Here is a 22,575-nt window from a genome sequence, read left to right as displayed (position 1 = left end):
ACTGTAGCTGTAACAGCCCAGTCATTATTGATTCTGACTTTTCTTTGACTGATAACTCAGACTGTCTATTATCCGCTGTATTTGCTTACTAACTATACTTCATAAAACATATTTGTCTCTGATTTTAAGCTGCAATTTTATATGTCAGAATGCATTGCTATTCATGGGTACTTAGGTATTCTCCTGTATAGTGTTACTGTATTGTCCATTTCTGTACTCCACTGCTTTGTTTCTCTGATCTTATAAAGCTATCACATGCAACTTGCTTTAGATATGATCTCAAATTGTGGCATCTTTAGTGATTTGAATTAAATTCCTTGGAGCTTTTCTCTTTGGTCTTGCTCTAGAAATGGGCCTTTTCCAGCTTGGTAAACCATTTAACAAAACAAATGAACAAATAAATGAGAGAGATAGATGACTAAGGGTAGACAATTGGATAAAACTCAGAGAGCTGCAGATCAAATGAAACTTGAGAAATGGAAATAAAGAAAATTGTTGCTAAGGACAGGAGAACACCAGTGCTGTAAGGTGGCATATAAACAGATCTGTTTTGAATTAATGGAGCTCTGTTTGATTATTTTATAAATGGAAGAAACAAATGGAAAGAAACAAATCACAAAACATTTCACAAGCTGCATGGGATCATGATATGATGAAGGATGGAAGGTACCATACCTAAATAGCTTGTCAGATGGAGCGCTATGATTAGGATCATATATCAGGAAAAAGACAGGCTTGGGGGTGGAGTCTAGATGACAAACAGATAAGCAGCATTTTATAGAGCTCCACAAAACAGTACTAGAAAACAGGGAAAAAATATTTTCATTAACCAGAAATAGAAAAAAAAATATTAAGGAACTTAAGAACTACAATTCCACCAAACTTCATGAAATATTATTGAGTTTTTCCTGTCAAAATATTCTGGAGAACAACACAGCTGTTTGGTAATGGCCAGTTTAAAGAATTGTCACTCAGAAACCACTCTGAAGAAGGAGGCACTCTGCCTTGGAGGATGTGGTATATATAGGCACTAGGTAACTTATTAACCTTAAGGAACAGGAGGTGCTGGAACAATTTAGATTATTTGGGGACATTGTAAGTACTTTGGTGAACTTGTTTGGTCCACAAACTGGGACTGGAGAATTGCATGGCCTTCATATTCCTGAGAAAAGCAATGTTGGACGGTTTCCTTTCTTTGCTGGTTATGGTGCAATAAAACCTGTCAATTACTGATGTTGGTAGCAGTCTACTGTTATATTTATTGTCATATTACATGTCAGTGCGCTTGTTTTCTTTTTACATTTTGTTGTACATTCAGAGGGAATGCATATTCATGTATGACATATCACGGGGTGGGTTTTGAGTGGAGCTTGCCACTGCGCATCTGGTGAGGCCCTCAAGTACAATATCGCCAAAATCAGTGACAGAGTAGCTGTTTTTCATGAAGGTAACACAAAAAAAAAAGAATTTACAGTAACAATGAATAACACCCAATTGAAAAAGTAATAGAAGTATTACAGACTACATTGTTACACTTGAAGTAAACACAGTCCTTTTTTACTTCTGAATTATTCCTACCTAGGCTATACGATATACTATGCTATGGTGATCCAGTAAAATGACATGTCTGATAGTTTTGTAAGCATCTGTTACAGTGTTGCAAGTGTAAATAGGAAAATATGTGTGTAAGATGCACACATCAGCTGCAGTTGTGACATATTTCTGTGCACATAATAAGTAAAATTAAGACAGGTTTTAGACATATTATACTGAATACTTCATTAACCTGGTAACAGAAATCATCTAATTTCAGAAGCCACAAAGGGACTTTTACTTTGTACTTATAACTCCTGCTTATTTGAATATAATGTGCACATTGCTTTATTAGATAACATAGTAAACCCTGTACTGTGCAGTGTTGTTATTTTCCTCTGCTCACACTGCCTAGACATGTTCAATTGAATTGATTAAGTAGTAACCAAATAAATAGTGAATACAGTAGATAGTAAATTATTGATTACTCTCCTCACCCTTTACTTGTAAGTGGGGTTCAACTTTCAGTAAAGTGGCAAGGATGCTGGTAATTAGCCAAAATTCTTACACCAACATGCAAGTAGTTCTTTAACTACACTACTAAATTGTGTGGGCATGTGTACTTATTTTCTATGATGAACAGTTAATTTATTCCCAGCAAAACTTTAAGCCATGGTTCTATAACTCATAAAACTGGCATATCAGACAGTCTTGTGAGTGCCTGTTGATGTATTGTGAGAGTTGCCTTGATGACGGGGGAGTACTGGGAAACCTATAGTAAACTTGCACATAAATTAGCATAATAAAGTAGTTTAGATGGCATTCATTTTACTAAGAATTGTTTGAATTACACATTTACAGACAAGTTCCTAAGAAATGCAAATCCTAAATGATATTCTGTATGGTACACATATGGTTAAGGCAGGGACTTATAACATAAACTACCTTTAATCCTTCAGACATTAGTTGTATAGCTAACAATTACGCAGCTGATATTTTTACTGAATATTGACAACTGTTTAAATAATAAGGTTATCAGTTTCTTAGTAAGATGGTTGGTAAAACGAGTTCACCTTGGAATTTCATCTTTATTTCTTTAAAGTAAAGGGCCCATGAGAAAATGTCTTTGCAGTCTGCTTTTGCTACTGCTTCAAGTAGTAAAATAAGACAGATTTGTAAACTGTAATTCTTGATGAGAAATTCAAGTAGAACACTAATTAAATAGATATGAGATAGAGAGATTTCTTAAGGCACTGTGTCATTACTTTTAACAATTTAATAACAAAGAAGGGAGTCTGCCTACTCTTGTATCTTGCTACATGACACAGTCATTGATAAACACTCTATTATAAAGGTTCTAAGGAACTGTGGCTGTGCAGAACAGCTTTAGTAATGCTCTGTCTTGACTAGCATTTTGTTCAATATTTTGTGATGATATTCTCATAATATGAATTGATATTATAACCATGCATTAGTATTAAGAAGTTTATAAATTGCTCATCCACATGGCCACTTATCAGGACAAATTGCTTCTGTTTCATCATCAGTGAGTGATCACTATGGTCTAATGTTGTCTTTCTTCATTTTTTCTTTTAATTTGTCAAAATTACATTCATGGGTGGACATAAAATAAACTGAATCTGGTTATGCTTTCATTTGACTAATTGAAAGCATGTGAGTGATGCGTAGAGATTTATGACGTATTGTTCACTCATATTTACGTTATCATCTCTAGTGAACACAACTCTAAAGGTTAATTCTATGGACTACATAGTTTTTGTAGTATGATTCAAGTGTTCTGGGTAGACTTGTCCGTATTTATTTTCATTTATTTATACATTTCTAAATCTACTTCACTCAGTTATAATATATGTTTAGTATGTAGGAGAGTGTTTATCTGACATAATCATTAGTATATTGGTCATATCAGAATATTGGAGACTATTAATATGTATATATACTACTCTCAGGCTAAAGAGAACTAATGTTAAGCAACATTTACTGTGTTATAAAAGAGATTTTACTTTATAAATGTTTAAGTAGTGCATGATAGGATGATTGTATTCTGAAAAAGAAGTCTAATCTAATCTATAATTAAATTGTATTACCAAATCAATACTCATCTCCATACATTATGTTAATTCATTATTAATAGTTATATAGGGAAAAATAATAACTGATATTGTTAAATCTCCAAGATAAGAGAAAAGGTGTACTGGAGCTCGAAAGGGGTTTGTTTTTTTTCTTTCTTTTTTCATGAGGGAAATTATGGTAGGCAATCTGTTAGATTTCTTCTCATCTAGCAGATTGGAAGTGTACTTCACTTCATGTACATTAGAGTGTTTACAAACATATTTATATACTTGTTGTTATACAAGTAATTTTGGCATTTTTCTTTTTTCTTTTTTTTTATTGACCTGAACTAAACTCTATTTTAAGTTATTTGATCAAAATTAAAATATTGACTATAATCAGAATTGTTAACACAGTAGTTACACATTTTACATTTGGTATGTTATTACAAAATATAATACAAAACAAATATGATGTAAAGTTAAATACTGAGAATGGACTTGACTATTTTATCCTTAAACACTAACGGTTTAAAGAATCCAAGGAAAATATCTACTTTATTAAGATATATGAAATTAAATAAAGTACAAGTAGTGTTTCTTCAAGAGACTCACTTCAAAACAAATGATACCTTTAGCTGGAATCTTAATGCATATATGATCTTACCTCACTCTTCATATAAGAAAAAGATTAGGGGGAAAAAGTCACTATGCCTCAAATCATTTACAGATATGAAGATAAAGAAGATCTCCTAGCCATAGTAATAGTAAAATATAACAATAGGCTCTGGACATTAGTAAATATATATTGGTTTCCAGGTATTGGGGTTGGGACAATAAGAAATGACATTGATCTAATAACTAGAATATATATATAGGAAATTTGATTTTGGGAGGATACTTTAATTGTATATTGGATAAATCAGAGACCACAAGCAAAAGAAATTTACATGTAAGTTCTATAGGGAAGCTACTTAAGAAATGGGAAGAATGTTCAAATCTAATTGATACATTTAGTTATAAGGAGAACAATTCATTATTATTTTCACACCAAGACCACAGATTTGGGACACATACAAGAATTGATAAAATCTTCATATCTCAAGAGCTAAATTCAAAAATAATAAAATTTTCCATAATACCTTGTCCCTTTTCAGACCATAATTAATTAATTCTCAAAATACATACAGATTATAAGAAATTAATTTTTATGTCAGTAATTCCAGCTTATATTACACAATTAAAACAATTTAAACCTTGGTAAGATTCAGAAGTGCAATTATTTTTAGATATAAACTACACTACTGAAATAAATGTAATTAATCTTTTGGATACCTCGAAAGCCTATCTAAATGTAAAACTTATTTAATTGTATAAAACAGGTTAAAAGAGTGGGAATCAGAATTATATAACATCCAAAAACAAATTACAGATCTCACTATTAATTCATCTACTTACACACAAAATAATCATAAAAAAGCATTGGAAGACTTAAACAAAAGATATAATGAAATCCTAACTCACAAAACTAATATAGGTGTAGAAAGGTTAAAACTTAGTTCCTATGCAGTATCACCCAAACATATGCATAATGTAGCAATAAGATTAAAAAAAATTCAATTGAAAATAATATTGCAAGTATTATACATGAAGGATGGAAAAAAACAAAAAGGTTTCGTATATAAATGATATACTAGATGCATTTAAACATTATTTCTCTGACCATTATAATGATACTTCACATATAGCTAATATATCAAACTTAGACCTGAAATTAGTAAAGGTAAAGCCGATACCAGAAAAGTTAAAGTTAGACATTCAAAAACAAATATCTCTAAAAGAAATTACTCAAAATGTCAAAGAAAGTAAAAGTAATCAAACACCAGGAATTGATGGAATAATTAATGAATTGTATATGATATTTCCATCTTCAGTAATATCATTGTTTCACAAAACTTTGAATGAAATTCTAGCACAAAACACAACTCCAATTTCATGGAGATACTCCTTAATTACACCCATTATAAAAGAAAACAAAGACCCTTTACAGTGTAAATCTTATAGGCCAATATCTTTACTTAACGATTATAAAATCTTCATGTCAATACTAGTTAGTAGAATTAAAAAATCATTGACACACATAATAAATGAGGATAAAACAGGATTCATTTATAAAAGACATACACATGACAATATACAAAGAATACTAATACTCATAAATTTTCCAAATAGAAACAACCAAGAAGCTCTAATAGTAGCTTTGGATATAGAAAAAGCCTTTGATTTGTTGAGCTGGGATTTTCTTTTTAAGGCTTTAGAATTGTTTGAATGTCCTACTAATTTTATTATGTTAATAAAGAATATTTATAAAAACAATTTGGCTTATGTAAAACTTGGGCCATTTACCTTGAAGGCTATTGAAATAGCCAAAGGTACAAAGCAGGGATGTCCAATGTCTCCCATCCTGTTTGCCTTAGGAATTGAATTATTTGCCTCATTAGTACGCCACAACTCTAATATATCAGGCATATATGTATATGGTCAACTCAATTCAAAAATTATGTTATTTGCTGATGATGTTTTACTCATGTTATCTGTCTCGGAGAAATCAGTACAAAACTAGATGAAATAGTGGAAAGGTTTTATCATATTTCCAGCCTTAGATTTAACAAGGGAAAATCTGATTATATACATGTGAATAAAAAGAGACAATTTACCTTAACTACAAATTGTGTGATAGAAAAACAAGTTCCCATAATAAAATATTTAGGAATAACACTATGTGATAATTTGAAATCTACGTTAGCCACAAATTATAGCAACATAATTAATAAAATAAAAATGTTAACAGTAAGCTGGAATAAAATGTTCTTGAGAGTTGAAGACAGATTACAAATAATAAAAATGACAATACTTCCAAAAATTAATTACATTGCACAAACTATTCTTATAGTACCTAACAAGAAAATCTTGAAATAAATAAATACAATTCTATTAAACTTTCTTTGGTATCCAAAAAGCAATAGAATAGCCTATACAGATCATATTAGATTTTGGGAAATGGGTGAAATTAAACTTTCAGATCTAGAATCATACATAAAACCTTCCATATTAAGAGCTACCATTAATTGTATAGATCCTAATTATTCTTCAACATGGAAAACATTGCAGACTATTATTTTTCTAAATGAAAATAAAATAATAAAAAATTGTATATTAAGTGAACAAAATAATAGGATGTGGCACATACTGACTGTTAATATTCAATATAATATAACAAAACCAACAAACTTAAATTATATAAATAATATTTACAATTTATTCAGAAGATTTATAGATACTAACATGGATATTAACATTTGGCTAGATGTGATAATACCCTTTAGCTCTACAAAGAATTTCTTCAATAAAATTCATAATGCTATCTTATCTAGACGGGAGGGGAAAACCTCACTTGTTGGCAACATTGTATAGAGAATCAAGTAGTTTTAGACATTCAACAAATTCAGAACAAATATGACATTCCATCAGCAGATTGGTTGATACTACAAAGCATATTATCATATGTTAAGGATCTTAATAGTAAAATTATTAATTCTCCTTATAAAACTAGTCCAAATTTGATAAGTCTAATATCTGAAGTTATTTGCGACAATTATAATTGGACAAATCTAATTTCAAAATTATACAAAATATTGATAACATATAAAACTAACCCTAATGCAAGATATTAGAATTTCATATCAAAAGTATGTCACACTAATATATCAACTGAGAGTAAAACAAATATTTTAAGTTCTGTTAATTTAACATTTAATTTACAAGTATGGAAACTATTTACATGGAAATATATTCACAGGGCATTTATTACACCTGATAAACTAGCCAAATTCAATTCACTTGATAAATCCATTTGTTGGAGATGTTCTTTAAACTGTAAAGCTGATTGGTCTCATATATTTTTTGATTGTATTAATATTAAAAAAATCTGGGAAGAAATTACTATTTTTCTCCAAGCTATATTCACAGATACCTTTATTTTAACCAAATCTTTAGTCCTCTTAAATGTTAATGATACTATTGGAATGAATAAAAAAGATCTATGCCTACTTTGGTCCATACTAGCTGTGGCAAGGAAATGTATAACTAGAAAGTGGAAGTCTTCACAAGAACCTACTCTGGAAGAATTCTTGAGATTGATGGAAGAAACAGCGACATTAAAAATCAAGGTGAAGGAATCGAGAATTTCACCTAAAACATGGACAAACAATCTTTGGGAAAAATTTTTAACTCTTATTGAGACATTACAAATGAATCCTAAATAATTAATGTGCAACTTTATTAATTGAATATTATAAATTTTTGTTACTAATTTCATATATTTTATTATTTTTTCCCTCCTTGGTTCAGGTCAATTGTACATCATGTATATAAAGGTTTATAATACTTGTTTATTGATGATTGTATTGTTAAACATTATATTATTTGAAAAATAAAAAAAATATTTGAAAAAAATGAAAAAGACAGGCTTGTTAAGCATTTTCTGGCATCAAGAAGGTACTTAACAAGATTTGTTGAGCACCGCTAACCTATGTTAAGATGTATTCTTGTGGGAGACTGGGGCTGAATGAAGTGTTTCGGTATTTTCTAAAGGTCTTCCTGCTTCCTTTTGCTGTTCTGTGGTGGCCACTCTCTGTGTGGCAGTGGTACATGTGTTACAGTTTTCAAAGTTATAAAATCTATAGTAGTTCTCCAATTTTCTTTAGATATTATAGCACATGGAAGCAGATTAGGCTCCATGAATTACAAAGAATTATGATCATGCCTTTCCAGTTTTAACCCTACTTGTTATGTGTTCTCAACATGGATGTCAAGATCCACCTCTAAAGCTTAGATCTCAAAGTGATTTATTTTATGGATATCCATGTTTTTACTATATAACAAGTTAGTTGTGATTGGAGATTTGATCATACTCTTTTGTGAAATGTATATAACTGAAATGTTACACAGATCTGGATGGCACAGTGGTGCAGCAGTAGCGTTGTTGCCTCATAGCAACAGTTTTTCACTTTCAATTCTTGGCTGGAGTGACTTCTGTGCGGAGTCTGCATGTCCTCCCTTTATTCATGTGGATTTCCTCCGGGTGCTCCGGTATCCTCCCATGTTACAAAGACATACATCTGGAGTGTTTCTACCTGGGCATCCACTGAAAATTGGCTTTGTTCCAAGTCAGACTTTTCGGGTAAACAAATGTTAAATAAATAAAAAATAAAATAAAAATAAAAAATCTGCTATGTAGAGGTAGCTGGGATTTCTGTGCTTGAATGCCTAGGAGTGATCTTGTCTACTGGTATAAACAAGTCACTGGATATTGATACACATGTATGCAGAGTTGCATGCATTCACTAAATAATCTCCTGACAATATCACTGGATTGTGTCACTATAATATTCTAAAGTTCACACTGTATTAAAATAAGAATCCCACTTAGAAACACTCAAAACTAAATCAGATGATAATGTGAATGACATTTAATGTTGATACAATTATAATTAGAGTAGTTAAATGAGTTTTGTGCACTTTGATTTTTCTTCATGTTTAGCTACTTTGCATTTAAGGTATTGTGTATGGATCTAATGACTGACAGTTGCATAACATTGAGGTAGACAGGCAAGATAAAAAGATTTCATGCAGTTACTTAGATTATCACCATGAAACATTCTGAAAGTGAGAAGTCTTTGCCATAGTCATTATTGCATTGTATTATTTTATACCCTTCCTAAGCAGTATTTTAAAAATGACAATCATTTTACATTAGGATGGAGTACATTCTAAGAATTAAACAGGAGCCAAAGATTCTTGAGGTCCTCTTAGATTACATTTCCATTTTTACCAACTGCATCATGGCTAATTTATTCATACTGTAACATCCTATAACTAACAGGTGTGATGTACTGGTAAGCCATCACATGGCAGGCTATGCTGAATTATGTTAAATGGGACAGCATGCAGTGTTTATGAAATACAGTTAGTTTCACAGAAGACATATTGTTGATTTTTCTTTCACTTGATTTTGCTATTTTGTACAATATACAAATAAAAGCAAAAATTATCTTTATATATGCAGTATTGAATTTTGTAACATTGAAGAAAATGCCAAAGTAGTCAATGAGGTTTACTGCAAAAATTATTATAAACTGTAAAGGTTGTGGGAAGGTTCTTTACACAGCCCAAAGTACTAAATCATAACAGGATGTAAGTTAATGTAAAATCCCACTGAATGCACTTAATTTCTGCAAACTCTTAAGAATAAATGCTAATGCTGTGTTCAGAATACTAATATTTTTAAAGGGTTGCTTTCTGAATCATGTTTTCTAGAGATTTATTTTGTTTTCTTTTGGATTATCTGCTTTTCTTTAGAAACTGAATTCCTCATTAGTATATTTCCGGTAGCTAAGAGATTGTGATATGATAAGAAGGAAATGATGCTATCATTGAAATATTGTAAATGGACAAAAATATATAGTACATTTTCAAGCTGAATAGTCAACCTCAACTTTAATGAAAAGAAAAAACATTGCTTTAGTGTTTTATTTAAGGCATTTTTGGTATTTCTTGGATCTGTCACATCAAAGATCTAAGACATTAATACAGCTTGTAACAGTCAAACTTTTTGGAATGCAAAAGGCTAATTAAGGCAGTGATATGTTTTCTGAAACTATTCTGTAGGCAGTATTATATACCAAATACAGTGGTGGGAAAAATGTTATATAGCTGAAAATAATCATTCTGAAAAGATTTTCTGTCATTATATCTGGAAGCCCAGCTTCCATGACATGTTAACTATATTCTACATAAAATTATTACATGGAAGAGCTTTTAGTTAATGTACTTATATGCTGCAACTTGAACTGTTTTGTGTATAAATTGGTCAAGATATAACGTGACTACTAATGGTTATGGTTAACAGTACTATATGTCAGCTTATAAAACAGATAAAAAAGCTGACCACTAATTGGTCATTACCTTCCTTTCGACATTTGTTATAGAATAAATCTTCAACTGGAACTAATTACAAACCTCCAAGCCTAATCAAAATGCATGTCACTCAGCCAGCATGTAAAGTAAATCATACTTTACAACATGTGCCAGCCACAGTATTCCATCACACCAGGAGAAGTACACCCCACAGAATTGCTTGTACAGCACTAACAACATAAGCCAACTGAGTTCCTGCTACACCAGGAAGAGGTAATGAGGTTCATGTTAATCTCAGTACCTATTCCTTGTGCAATTCAACAACCACCAACTCCATAACTGATGAGAATCCTAGAAGCCAGCTGACACTACAGCACTGTAAGTACATTGCCCACAACACTGCATGCATGATAGGAAAACCTCTGTAATGTAGACAGACACTAGGGCCATAAATATGGGCAAGATATGCTATGGAACTGTGGTAATAAGACACAGTCTGTTTTAGTCCAAAGACTACAATCTGAGTCATTCCTAACATTTAAAGTAGATGATTCACAAAAGAGTTCTGTGCAGACGTGGTACCTATTACTCCTCCAGTACTCCGAGCTTGTCACAAAACAGCTCCAACTGTTTATGACTTCTCCTACTGTAGGTGTTTGGGCTGTCCCATATGCAATAACCACAGTATGAATGCCTAGCTAATGAAAGAACTGTCTCAATGCTGCAATTACCCATGGAGTTTAGTGGGAAGATCCAGCACATTGAAGTTTTCTACTGGCATTCTAAGCATTGAAAAATGGTGTAGTATTGCACTGTATTAAGTGTTGTAGTGCTGCACTGTATTACATATTGTAGTGGTGCACTGTATTAAATGGTGTAGTGGTGCACTGTATTAAGGCTGTGTCCCATTTCAGAACTGGGAGCGGTACTCCCAGAGTCTTTCTTAAACTGCACAGCTTGATGACTACTAGAGCTCCTTATTTTGGACTTGTGTGGAATTATTGCTTGGCATAGTGGGCTACATCAAGAATAGCCATTTTTGAAAGGCACTGAATAATTTAAAGCCATAATGCACAATTCCAATAACTTTTTGCAAGTATAACTTTAGAAAGATAAAGATCTCAAAATGGAATTATTAAAAATTAAACAGAAACCACTGAGTAATATTTCTTGTAATATGTCATGGTTGTCACTTGACATGTGTATACTTTAAATAGTTCTTGCTGGGGAAGAGAGCATTATGTCAAAGCCTACAGTTTATTACAACAAATAACTGAATTAGAAATCTGAACAAATATAATACTGCAACTATTACCGATTACTACTACTAACAACAATAATAATAATAATAATAATAATAATAATAATAATAATAATAATAATAATAATAATAATAATAATAATAATAACAACAACAAAACTGTAGTATTATTAGGGGGTCATAGCATGATTTAAGAGAATATATCATTTATTAAGAGTTTTGTCTGTTGTTGGGTAAAGTCCCAGACATACACTTCAGTTAAATGCATCTTTCTACACAAGAAGAATCAGATAAAATGCATTAATCATTTTCATGTGCATCCTTGTTTTACACCAAATTTAATTTCAGTCATGGTATAGATTCTAAACGTGTAATTTAACATGGGATACATGAATATTCTGCCTCTGGATCAGGGATGGTGTCCTCCATGATTCACAGGTGCTAAAAGATCTGTACATAGGGTGGTTCTAAAAAAAAAAGTTGTGGTTGGACCATAACCTACATTTGATGTGGTGAGTTCTTTTGCACCAGTTTCACTTCCTTGTTAAAGTGTTGTTAAGCAGAGGTGTAGATAGTTATTCTGGAGTCTGATGCCATCCCAGGTCTGTTGCACTCCTCAAACTATAAGTTGAGAGGCAAAAAAATGGCCCCCTGCCACACAGCACTACACTCTTCTTTCATTTAAAACTGCAGCAAACTGCTTGCTACAATAAAGCAAGCTGTTGCTACAGTTTATGCTAAACATGTAACATTAAACTGCTTCAGTTGTAAAAAAAACTCCTTTCCTTTTTAAATGGTTGCATAATCTTAGCAAACAATTGCTACAGTTTATATCACACACAGAGTGCTGAAGCACATCAGTTCTAATAGAAAAGGTCTGCTTTCCTTTTTAAACCATAGCAGCATGCTCCACACAGAGTGCTCTACATCTCACTTCTGATCTCACATGCAATATCAGCATTTGAATGCCAATAATGGACTGCACAGAGGGCTGATCAATGTCTGCTGTTCAAGTCTGTCACTGTATGCATAGTTATTGGTTCTGTCCCATGATTTCTCTAAATTAGAGATTTTACTACAGCATACATTGATGTAAGTTGTTCCCTTTATCACACCATTGCTATGCTGCTGCTGTTCAGCATACTGAGCTGAAGAACAATATCACAGCTAAGCTAAAGTAATTAAAAAAATTAAATGACTCTTCTGCGTGGTCGAAAAAAACTTTACTGGCAACAGCTTCCTATGCTGCAGACAAACATGCTACCAGATGCACTTAGCCATGCTGAACAAGGCTGCACTCAGACAAGCAGTCAAGGTCCATCTGTGGTAGCCGTCACACTACCGCTACATGCTGTATTACATATTATTGTAATGACACTGTCTCTACTGTCATCTCTAAGGAATAAAAAATCATTATTAATTGTTGTGAGGTATAACTGCAGGGTGAGGAACAGCAACTGGCTAAGGTATGTCAGACACAGGTATAACATACCATGAGCCTGTTTCTCATCATGCTGCCCTGCATTGTCAAACCACTTAGACATTCAGTCAGCAGAGCACATAGTACACTCTGGTATACGTGTGCTCTAGTATGCAGTTCAAAAACAGTTTCATTCATTTGTGCTCAGCCTGTGATTAGTATGACCTATGCCTATGAATTACCATAATCATAAATGGTGTGCTAAATACAGTGCACAGAATGTTTATAAATAGCTCTTCCCATTTACAGCAGCAAACATCACAATTTAATATTTAATGTCTGATATTCACTTTTCTGGTTAATTTCTTAAGGCCACATCAAAGTATTAATGTAACTTAATACTTTGTGTGGTGAGTAACAATACTTTTTGTGGTGATTTACACAGAGAAGCAAATCCTACTGAGTAATCAGCATCAAGTAACTTCTTTAAAGGGACATTGGTTACTTATATTGTGGCTGTAATACTATTGTATCACAAAATTTTATTTCCAAGTCCCATTTGCACAACCTATAGCCAAATTCCTAAAAGCTTGAGGCAGCAATGTAAAGGCTATCCAAGATGTGTTCACTACTTTGATATGTCTGGGCAGGTACATTTCTGCATATGGAATGGCAAAAGGACTGAAATAAAGTAACACATTCTGATAATATATTTTTGGTCACTACCCCTCCTGACTATCACACAAATGAATAAACATAATGGGATTATGAAATACTCTATGTAAATGAATCCTGTTATCTGCTCACTGTATAGAAAAAGTTGACTAATTGCCTTCCAATGTTATCTGAGATACTCTGCAGATTTTTACATATGGAAGGAGGTTTTCATACCACACTATGGCATGTCATTCTACCAATGAAATCAGGGTAGAAACAGGTAATATTAGAAGGCTATACAGTTGTAGAGTACTGAGGGAATGCAAGCACAGGGGATGTGTATAGAGGAAGGAGTGACAGTTATAGTCACAGAGGTGCGAGAAGCGAAGAAAGGGAAAAATTACTTGTCAACTAAGGAAGACTCTGTCACTTTACAGACACGTTTATTTTGTCTTGCAGTTTCTTTAAATAGCTTTCACTATACCATAAAACTATATAACTCATGCAATTGTGTAGATGAGCTGAACTGAGCTGCAGTCAAAGAGCATGGTCAGAAACAGGCAGGAATACATATATCTGTGAATTCTGCTACTAGCATATTCTGTTAAATCCATGTAAAATTCATATGTTATACTGATTTCATTAACATACCTGACAGTATACGAAAATGAATCATTCCATCTGGGTTTTGGAGAGGGCAGTGGGTTTGCGGGAAGAATGATATTAGACTTCCACCAACTTAAGGGCAATCAAAACAGATGGGGATATTCATTTCACTTTCCAGATATAAATCAACTCATAACTAGATAGATAGATAGATAGATAGATAGATAGATAGATAGATAGATAGATAGGCAGATTGTTAAAGATCTATCTGGGTATGTGTGTGCATGTATATAGTTAAATTAATATATATCTATATCTATATCTATCTATATATATATATATATATATATATATATATGTGTGTGTGTGTGTGTGTGTGTGTGTGTGTGTGTGTGTGTGTAGAGAGAGAGAGGGAGAGAGAGATGATATAGATAGATAGACACAGATATAGAGAGAGTGAGTGTTAAAGAATATATGTGGATACATATGCACACACACAAATATACACAGAAAGAGAGAGGAGACAGAGAGATAAATATAACAAAAACAAACTACAAAAGGAAAGAAAATAAAGGGAAATCAATATAGCAGTACATCCTTAAAAATACTTTTAGTTGGAAGAAACATGTACTAAAAATGTTCCATAGTCTTTGTTAGCTGGAATATATCTATCACATGGTCCTGCAAGATTCTGAATATGATACAGTGACCTGCAAAAGTTTCTGTTACATGTTATGCATATGCAAAGAGATAACATTGAAGCATGCAAGTTAAAAGCCTTGTATTTTTTTTTGCAGGGGAGCAAGACTTCATAACCCCCACCCCCCACTCCCACAATCTTGCTAATTTTATATTCTAACTCTAAAATCATACAATACTGGTGAAATTCCCAAATCCTGATGTGACGAAAGGAGATACAGACAGCCCAGCTATCTGTAACTTTGTAAATAATTATACGTCATTTGTGAATATCAACATGATGTATATAAAATGCTTTCATTGCAAATGTATTAGAACACTATGTCATGTGTATATCAAACTGCTTGAAGGTATTTGCAGTGCTGTTTGAAATGTAACCACAGTTTATCTACTGGAAGAGAACAGAAATGTGCATGCACTATTCACCTGTTAACTCTTGAAATGTATATATTTTAACAGTAGAAACAGGAATACAGGAGAGTAACTTCAGAAAAATAGCTGAAATCAAATCACTTTATGGTTATGCAATAAAAGATGAAATCTTTCAGCTTCCATGCAGCAAGGAGACACAATGTCTAAAACTAGGAAGCTTTATCTATTGTCTGGAAGTGTTTTATTGTTTTATGACTTCCAGCATTTGCCAAAGATCTGAAGTAAAGCCCATATCTATGTATTTTTACAGGTAGATGCTAAATGCTGCCAGCTGCCATCAATGGTTGTTTTGGGCCTGGGGACTAGAAGTCAGATGACAAGAAATGATGTAATTCTGCAAGCTAGCCCAGCAGTAATATTTGAGATATTAATCTGTGGTGGTGGTGCTGCTGTAGCATTGTCGCCTCACAGTAAGACGTTGTCCTGTTTGATTCTCAGCTAGAGCATCTTCTGTGTGGAGACATGCATGAATGGGCATACCTTCATTGAAGGTTGTGCATCAGGGCCAGCAACTCAGCACGTAAAAATCTACTGCCAATCATTAGCGGACTGGAGTTCCACTGTAGTGACCCCTAACCGAGAAAATCTGAAAGACACAACAACAGAAATCTGAGAACTCTCTGAGAGAAAAACAGCATTCTGTATTCTGTCTTGAACCTGGCAAGATCCATTCACCACATATCTGCCTTGCACTGATGAAGTAAGTTACTAGGGAATAGTATAATTCTCTTGGATATAGTCTGTAATATAGCAAAGCTTAGCTTAGATATTTTTCTTTATTTATTTGAGACTGTCCTGCAATATTTGTTTAACTATTTCCTGTGATTTTGAACTCTGATGTCACTGTAAATATATATTTACTCTTGTCTTGTTCTTTTATTATTTATTATTAAATAAATGTAAACATTTAATTGTAGATGATCCGTCTAGAGATATTTAAGTTCTGAGAGTATTTGCATATGTGTTTGGTGACACCGTGGGCCACTCGTAATAGCCTTGCTCTTGGTCAAACTACCATTTGTATTAAAATTAACGTTACACAGTAGGATTGGCCACCCTTTGTTAAGGTCCTTAAAGTAGCTGACAAGGAGCTGGCTAGTGGCAGTGATAACTACCTTATAATCTGGACAAAAGGGGTTATAGCTAGTAATCCTGTGCCAGCCTTTCCCAGGTGTGTGTGTCTACAAATCAAACCTCAAGGAGTGTGTGCATCAGCTACTTGGACAGGGACTTGAAACATGGGTTGGACAGAGAGGGTGCTGGAGGTCTTGGCTTGGCCACTCAGTTGAGATCTCAACTCTATACCTGTGCCAGTGGGGAGTCTTACTGGGGATCTGGAGAAAGAGGGAGAAAACAGCCCCAGACTGACTGTGGTCTCTGTGTGGTCTTAGGGGAAATTTCACTTGATGCAGAGAGCTGCATCTGGTAATACTGTGTGTGTCTTGTCATCCTCTGACTGTATGTCCCCCTGGTGCTGGTGGTGAGGATTGAGGCTCCTTGATTACTGGTTCAGTGGTGGGGTGTCACATTTATTGGTTGGCAGTCGTGGGATCACCACATCAATTACTGGAGTTCAGTGGTGTTGATGTTGAACCCATGTGGCCAGTGGACAGTGGTCACTGGGAAGGGTGTTTGTGCTCTCAAGCAGCCACATGGTGAACATTCAGAGTTTCATATTACAATAGTTATATTTATTTTTTGTTAGCTTGGTTAGTCAGGAAGAACAGGCAAGGATGTCAGGAGAGGAGTATGGCAGCCTGACAACAAGCCAGTTGGCTGAGATGTGCCAAGCCAAAGGATTGGTGCATGTCAATGAGACTAAAGTAGAAATGGTTGCAGCCTTAGCCACAGCTGCATCATGGTCCAGCAACCAGTGGGACATCAGGCTGACTTTGGGGATATAAAACTCTCAGAAAATGGACAGTTCAACCTTTCCACAGAGGACTTAAAAATCCATCTGAAATTAAAGAGACTTGAACTGGAGGCCAAACAGCTGGAAATAGAATGAGCAGATGGACTGAGACATTTGGAGGCTGAAGAAAATGAGAGGCAGAGGCAGCATAAAAAGGAAATGATATCTCTTCACCAGGGTCATGGAGGTAATGGGGAAGGGGATAGCCATACCCTAGAAGCAACAAAGGTCAGTTTTCCACAATTTACAGAGGGTGATAATTTTGATAGTTTTATTCATATGTTTGAAAGGGTATACAAGCAGTATAATGTTGACCAAGGGCTCTGGGCATAGTTCCTGACCTCCTTACTCCATGGTAAAACTGTAACTGCTATTTCTAAATTGTCTGATACTGATTCCTTAAATTATAATACTGTTAAAATTTGTTTATTTGAGTGTTTTAAGTTAACACCTGAAGCTTACTGAAAAAGTTTCATGAGCATAGACACAAGGCAGATGAAATGGTGTGTGAATATATTGCTGAGTTAAGCACTTATTTTTATAGGTTGGTGAGTGGGTGCCAGGTCCCCACTTTTGAAGGGCTGGCAGACTTTTTGGTGAGGGAACAAGCCCTCAGCACTTTGTCTGAGGACATGAGAATCTGGTCAGCAGATAGGAAATGCAGGACCACAGATGAGGTAGGGAAAAAAACAAGACCTATACTTTGCAAGCAGGGCATCACTGCACAGAGAATGGATACCTAGTGTTGCACATGGGTCTAAGGGAACCCATGGTAGGCAGCCTAAACTGCTTCATCACAGTCCACCAATAGCAGGGAAGCCACCAGTTCAGGTACCTGGTCAGGATCAAGGGTGAAATATTTTAAATGTAACCAGTGTGGCCATGTAGCATATAAATGTCCACAGAGGCAAGGTGGGGAACAAAAGGTGGGAGAGACAGTAAGTGCGAATGACAGAATGCCAGCAGTAAGTTGTCTGGAGACAACAAGGGTACCAAACTACCACAAGAGGTTATATCCTGCCTTAGTATATGGGAAACAGGCCATTGCTAAAAGAGGCACAGCCTCTGACCTAACAACTGTGAAGCCTACAATTGCTAAACAGGAACACTACTTGCTTGGGCAGTCTACTCCGGTGAGAGCATTAGGAGGGACCCCATTCCAAATACCTTTGACTAGGGTTTACTTGACTGGGAGGGTAGAAAAGGAAGCAAGCAAGTAGGTGTGTTTAAGAATAAGCCTGCAGGGGTCCCCTTCGGAGTATTGAAATTGCAAAACATCGAACCTCTGATCATCAAGGATCAGAGGAATGAAGTTCTGCAGTATCTCACCCTATGAATGGAGATTGCTGTACAGTGCAGAACGAGAACTTTACCATTCTGTTCACTGTAGTGCAATCTCGGAGTTGGTATATTTAAGTAGCAGGGGGTGTGGCCGGTGCAGATGGACTTGCCCCCTGCAAAAACATGAAATAAGAAGTTTTCACATTTTAGTTTTTTTTTTTTTTGGTTCAATATTGCAGAATTCAGTCCTCTGGTCCTCAATGATCAGAGGTTCAATGTTCTGCAATTTCAATAACCTGAAGGGGACCCCCCACTGCAGATGTCCTTATGTGGAATGATTTTGAAAATGCAGTACCTTGTGTGCATGCAATTACACACAGTCAGACTTGGAGACAAGCATTTGGGTCTGGCAGCCTGGGGGACCCAGACAGATTGTAGATTTGAAGCCAGGACAGGAGAGGTGGTTACTTCGAAGAGGTAGGAGACTGAAGGTGAGCCACAGCTGCTGGTGGGTATTGATGTTCCCTAGGACAGAGTGACTGCAAGGTCAGAGGTGAGTAGTAGTATCCAGGCTGACAGTGAGGCACTGCTGTCAGAGGATGCAGGACTTCTTGTGGAAGGGGATCTGGGAAGGGTTACAAAGAGAGCAAGAGAGATGAGACAGGCTCAGCTCTCAGACTCTACATTACAAGGCTTGAGGAATGTAGCCAGACAGGTCCCTGATTCTCAAGGAAAGGGCGAATCTGTATACTGGGACAAAGAATTACTGTATAGAGAGTGGACCTCTGAGGGAGGGCTGGAAGATGAAAGAATACAGCAGTTGGTAGTTCCAAGAGGCTACCATCTGGCACTTCAAACCATAGCCCATGATATTCCCTTTACAGGTCATATGGTCATAAAGCATACAAAGAGAGATATTATGCAGAATTGTTGTTGGCCTGGGATTTTCAGAGATGTAACAGGTTACTGCAGGACCTGTGAGCAGTGCCAAAAGGTAGGCAAGGCAGGAGACAAGGTCAAAGCTCCTTTTGTGCCTTTGCCTGTAATTCAGGAGCCATTTCAGAGGGTAGCTATGGATATTGTGGGGCTTCTTCTTCCCAATGAGACTTGGGGTACTCAGTATATCCTAGTGGTAGTAGATTATGCTACAACATACCCTGAGGCAGTGGTTCTGTCCTTCGTTAAAGCAGAAAAGGTGGCAAATGCTTTGTTAGAGAATTTCAGCTGGGTGGGTTTACCAAAAGAAATACTGACTGACAGAGGTGTCAATTCCATGTCAAACCTGCTGGCTTGTTTATCGAAGCCTTGTGGGGTGAAGGACCTAAAGACCACCCCCATCCACCCCCTGACTAATGGTCTGGTGGAGAGGTTAAACTCTACACTAAAGACCATATTGCGGACATTTGCAGACCAGTTTAAGAAGTGGGACAAATATTCACCCCATCTGTTTGCTTACAAAGAGGTGCCCCAGGAATCCACAGGTTTTTCACTCTTTGAGTTGCTGTATGGGCATAGGATGAGGGGATCTCTAGATCTGATTTGTGATGAGTGGGAGGGAGAGTGTGAATCTCACAATGAGTCTGTTGTGGCATATGTCCTAATGCCCAGGACAAAGCTCACAGAACTCATGGGCTTGGCCCAGGAAAACCTGGCAGAAGCCAAACAGCAGAAAAAGGTCTGGTGTGACAGGAATGCTCAAGCTAGAGAGTATGCTATGGGTCAGCAGTATATTGTTCTCATTCCCATCAGATACAACAAGCTGCAGGCAGCTTGGGGGGGGACCCTTCAAAGTGTAAAGAAGGTCAGCGATGTTAACTACACGGTAGAACTGCTAGGCAGGAGGCAGGCACAGGCCTTGGTGCTAAATATTTGCAGTAGGATGTAGGAGGAGCCTGATGGGGATCTATGGCTACAGGGAGCCAGCCAGGAAAATCCCAAGTTATGGTGGAGCCTAGGGTTGCAGGCATATGATATGACAGGATACCTCTCAGCCGGACTGAATTCCTCAGTATTTACCAGTTTTTAGGGCAAAATAATGGGGTGCCACAAATTCCTGCGTGGCCCCTTTAATTCCTGATTTTTTTTTTCCTGCATTGCCACTTTAAATTTATGGCTGATATCTCCATGCATCACCAGCCTACATGGTGTGCATGTTGACATCAGCTACTACTGCTTGTTGGACTAGGTCAGAATCAGATATCTATTTTGAACCATTTGGAGGGAAAAAGTTACAGTAGTAGTGGCAGAAGCTCTCAGCCTCCCGGTAAGAAAGTCCAATAGTGCTGGGCCAAATGTTAAGTTTGTTTTTTATCTGCCTAATGAACTACAGGCTGTGGCTGTGTCATTTTATCTGCTTAACTCGTCAATCTAGATGCTGTGTGTGTGTATTTATTTTATCTGCTTACTGGACTCACTGTTTTACAAGCTATCTGTTTAACAGTCTTTAACACAGTCCAAACTAGAGATGTGTGTGTTATTTTATCTAATCTGCTTAATGGAAAGCTGTATGTGTGCATTTATTTTATCTGCTCACCAGACTCGCTGTTTGCTATTTGCTTAATGGGCTTTGTTAACAAAGTCCAAGCTGGGGCTGTGTGTGTTATCGAATCTGCTTAATGGAAAACTATATTCTTAACAGAAAGCTGTATTTTTATGTACTGGCCAAATGTGGTTGGGGTGTCTAGGGCAGCTGGGGCAGTAATGTGTTATTTTAATTGTGTAACAGACACAGCAGAGCAGACTCTGGAGTCCAGATTCTGCAAGTAAAGAAAAATCTGTGTGCCAAAAGTAACTGTTGTTCTTTCCGGTCCATTCCTGGTCTTCCTGCATCCTGCCCATGCAATTTTAAATACAATTCTCGGGCTACAGTTAGGAGAGTATTTGCTTGTTAGCCTTGTTCCTGTTCTTATTGCCACTGCTTATTTAATTTTAGAGCAAGGTAGGTACTTCTTATTTAATTTGTGTCTGCTGTAAGGGGGTTGAACTTCTTATTGCTTGCTGGTTAAACAGAACATTGTGTGTGTCGTTTGTTCCCTTTTATTTATATTGCCGCTGCTTCTTATTTAATTTGTGTGTCTGCTGCAAGGGAGGTTGAACTTATTGCTTGCTAGACAGAACATTGTGTGTGTTGTTCATTCCCTTTTACATTGCCGCTGCATCTCATTTAATTTATGTGTCTGCTGCAAGGGGGGGTTGAACTTCTTATTGCTTGAACAGAACATTGTATGTGTCGTTTGTTCTGTTCTTATCCACTACTTAGTGGAAGGAGGTATGTGTGAGCCTGCACTTGGGCACTGTCATGTACTGGGAGCCAGGTCAGGTTCCAAAGCAAGTTCAGAAATCATATTCAGAGGCTGGCTGTACGACTTTAACATATAATTAATCTGTCCTAAGGAGTATACAGTCAGTTTCTGTTCCTGAGGACCTTTGTCTTGCAGTTCACAGCCATTAGATGGTCAAGTGAATGCTTGTTATTTTAGAGATTATTCCTTAAGGAGAAATTTCTTGTCAAACTACATGATATTGAGGCCATAGTGGTAATGCATAAGTTAGTGTACTCTCTCAAAAACCTGACATTATCCAACTCTGATCCTTTAAACCTTCCTCAAACCAAAAGTAAGTTTTTCACCCCCTCTTATATATCAAAGAAATAATTTTGGTGCCTTACAAAAAAAAAACTCTGCATAACAAACATGCACACAAACACTTACAATAACCTCAGTTT

This window comes from Protopterus annectens, chromosome 2.part1, assembly GCF_019279795.1.
Source record: "Protopterus annectens isolate FY-2018-M chromosome 2.part1, PAN1.0, whole genome shotgun sequence".
NCBI classification, from domain to species: domain Eukaryota; kingdom Metazoa; phylum Chordata; order Ceratodontiformes; family Protopteridae; genus Protopterus; species Protopterus annectens.
Note: the sequence above shows the minus strand (reverse complement) of the source record.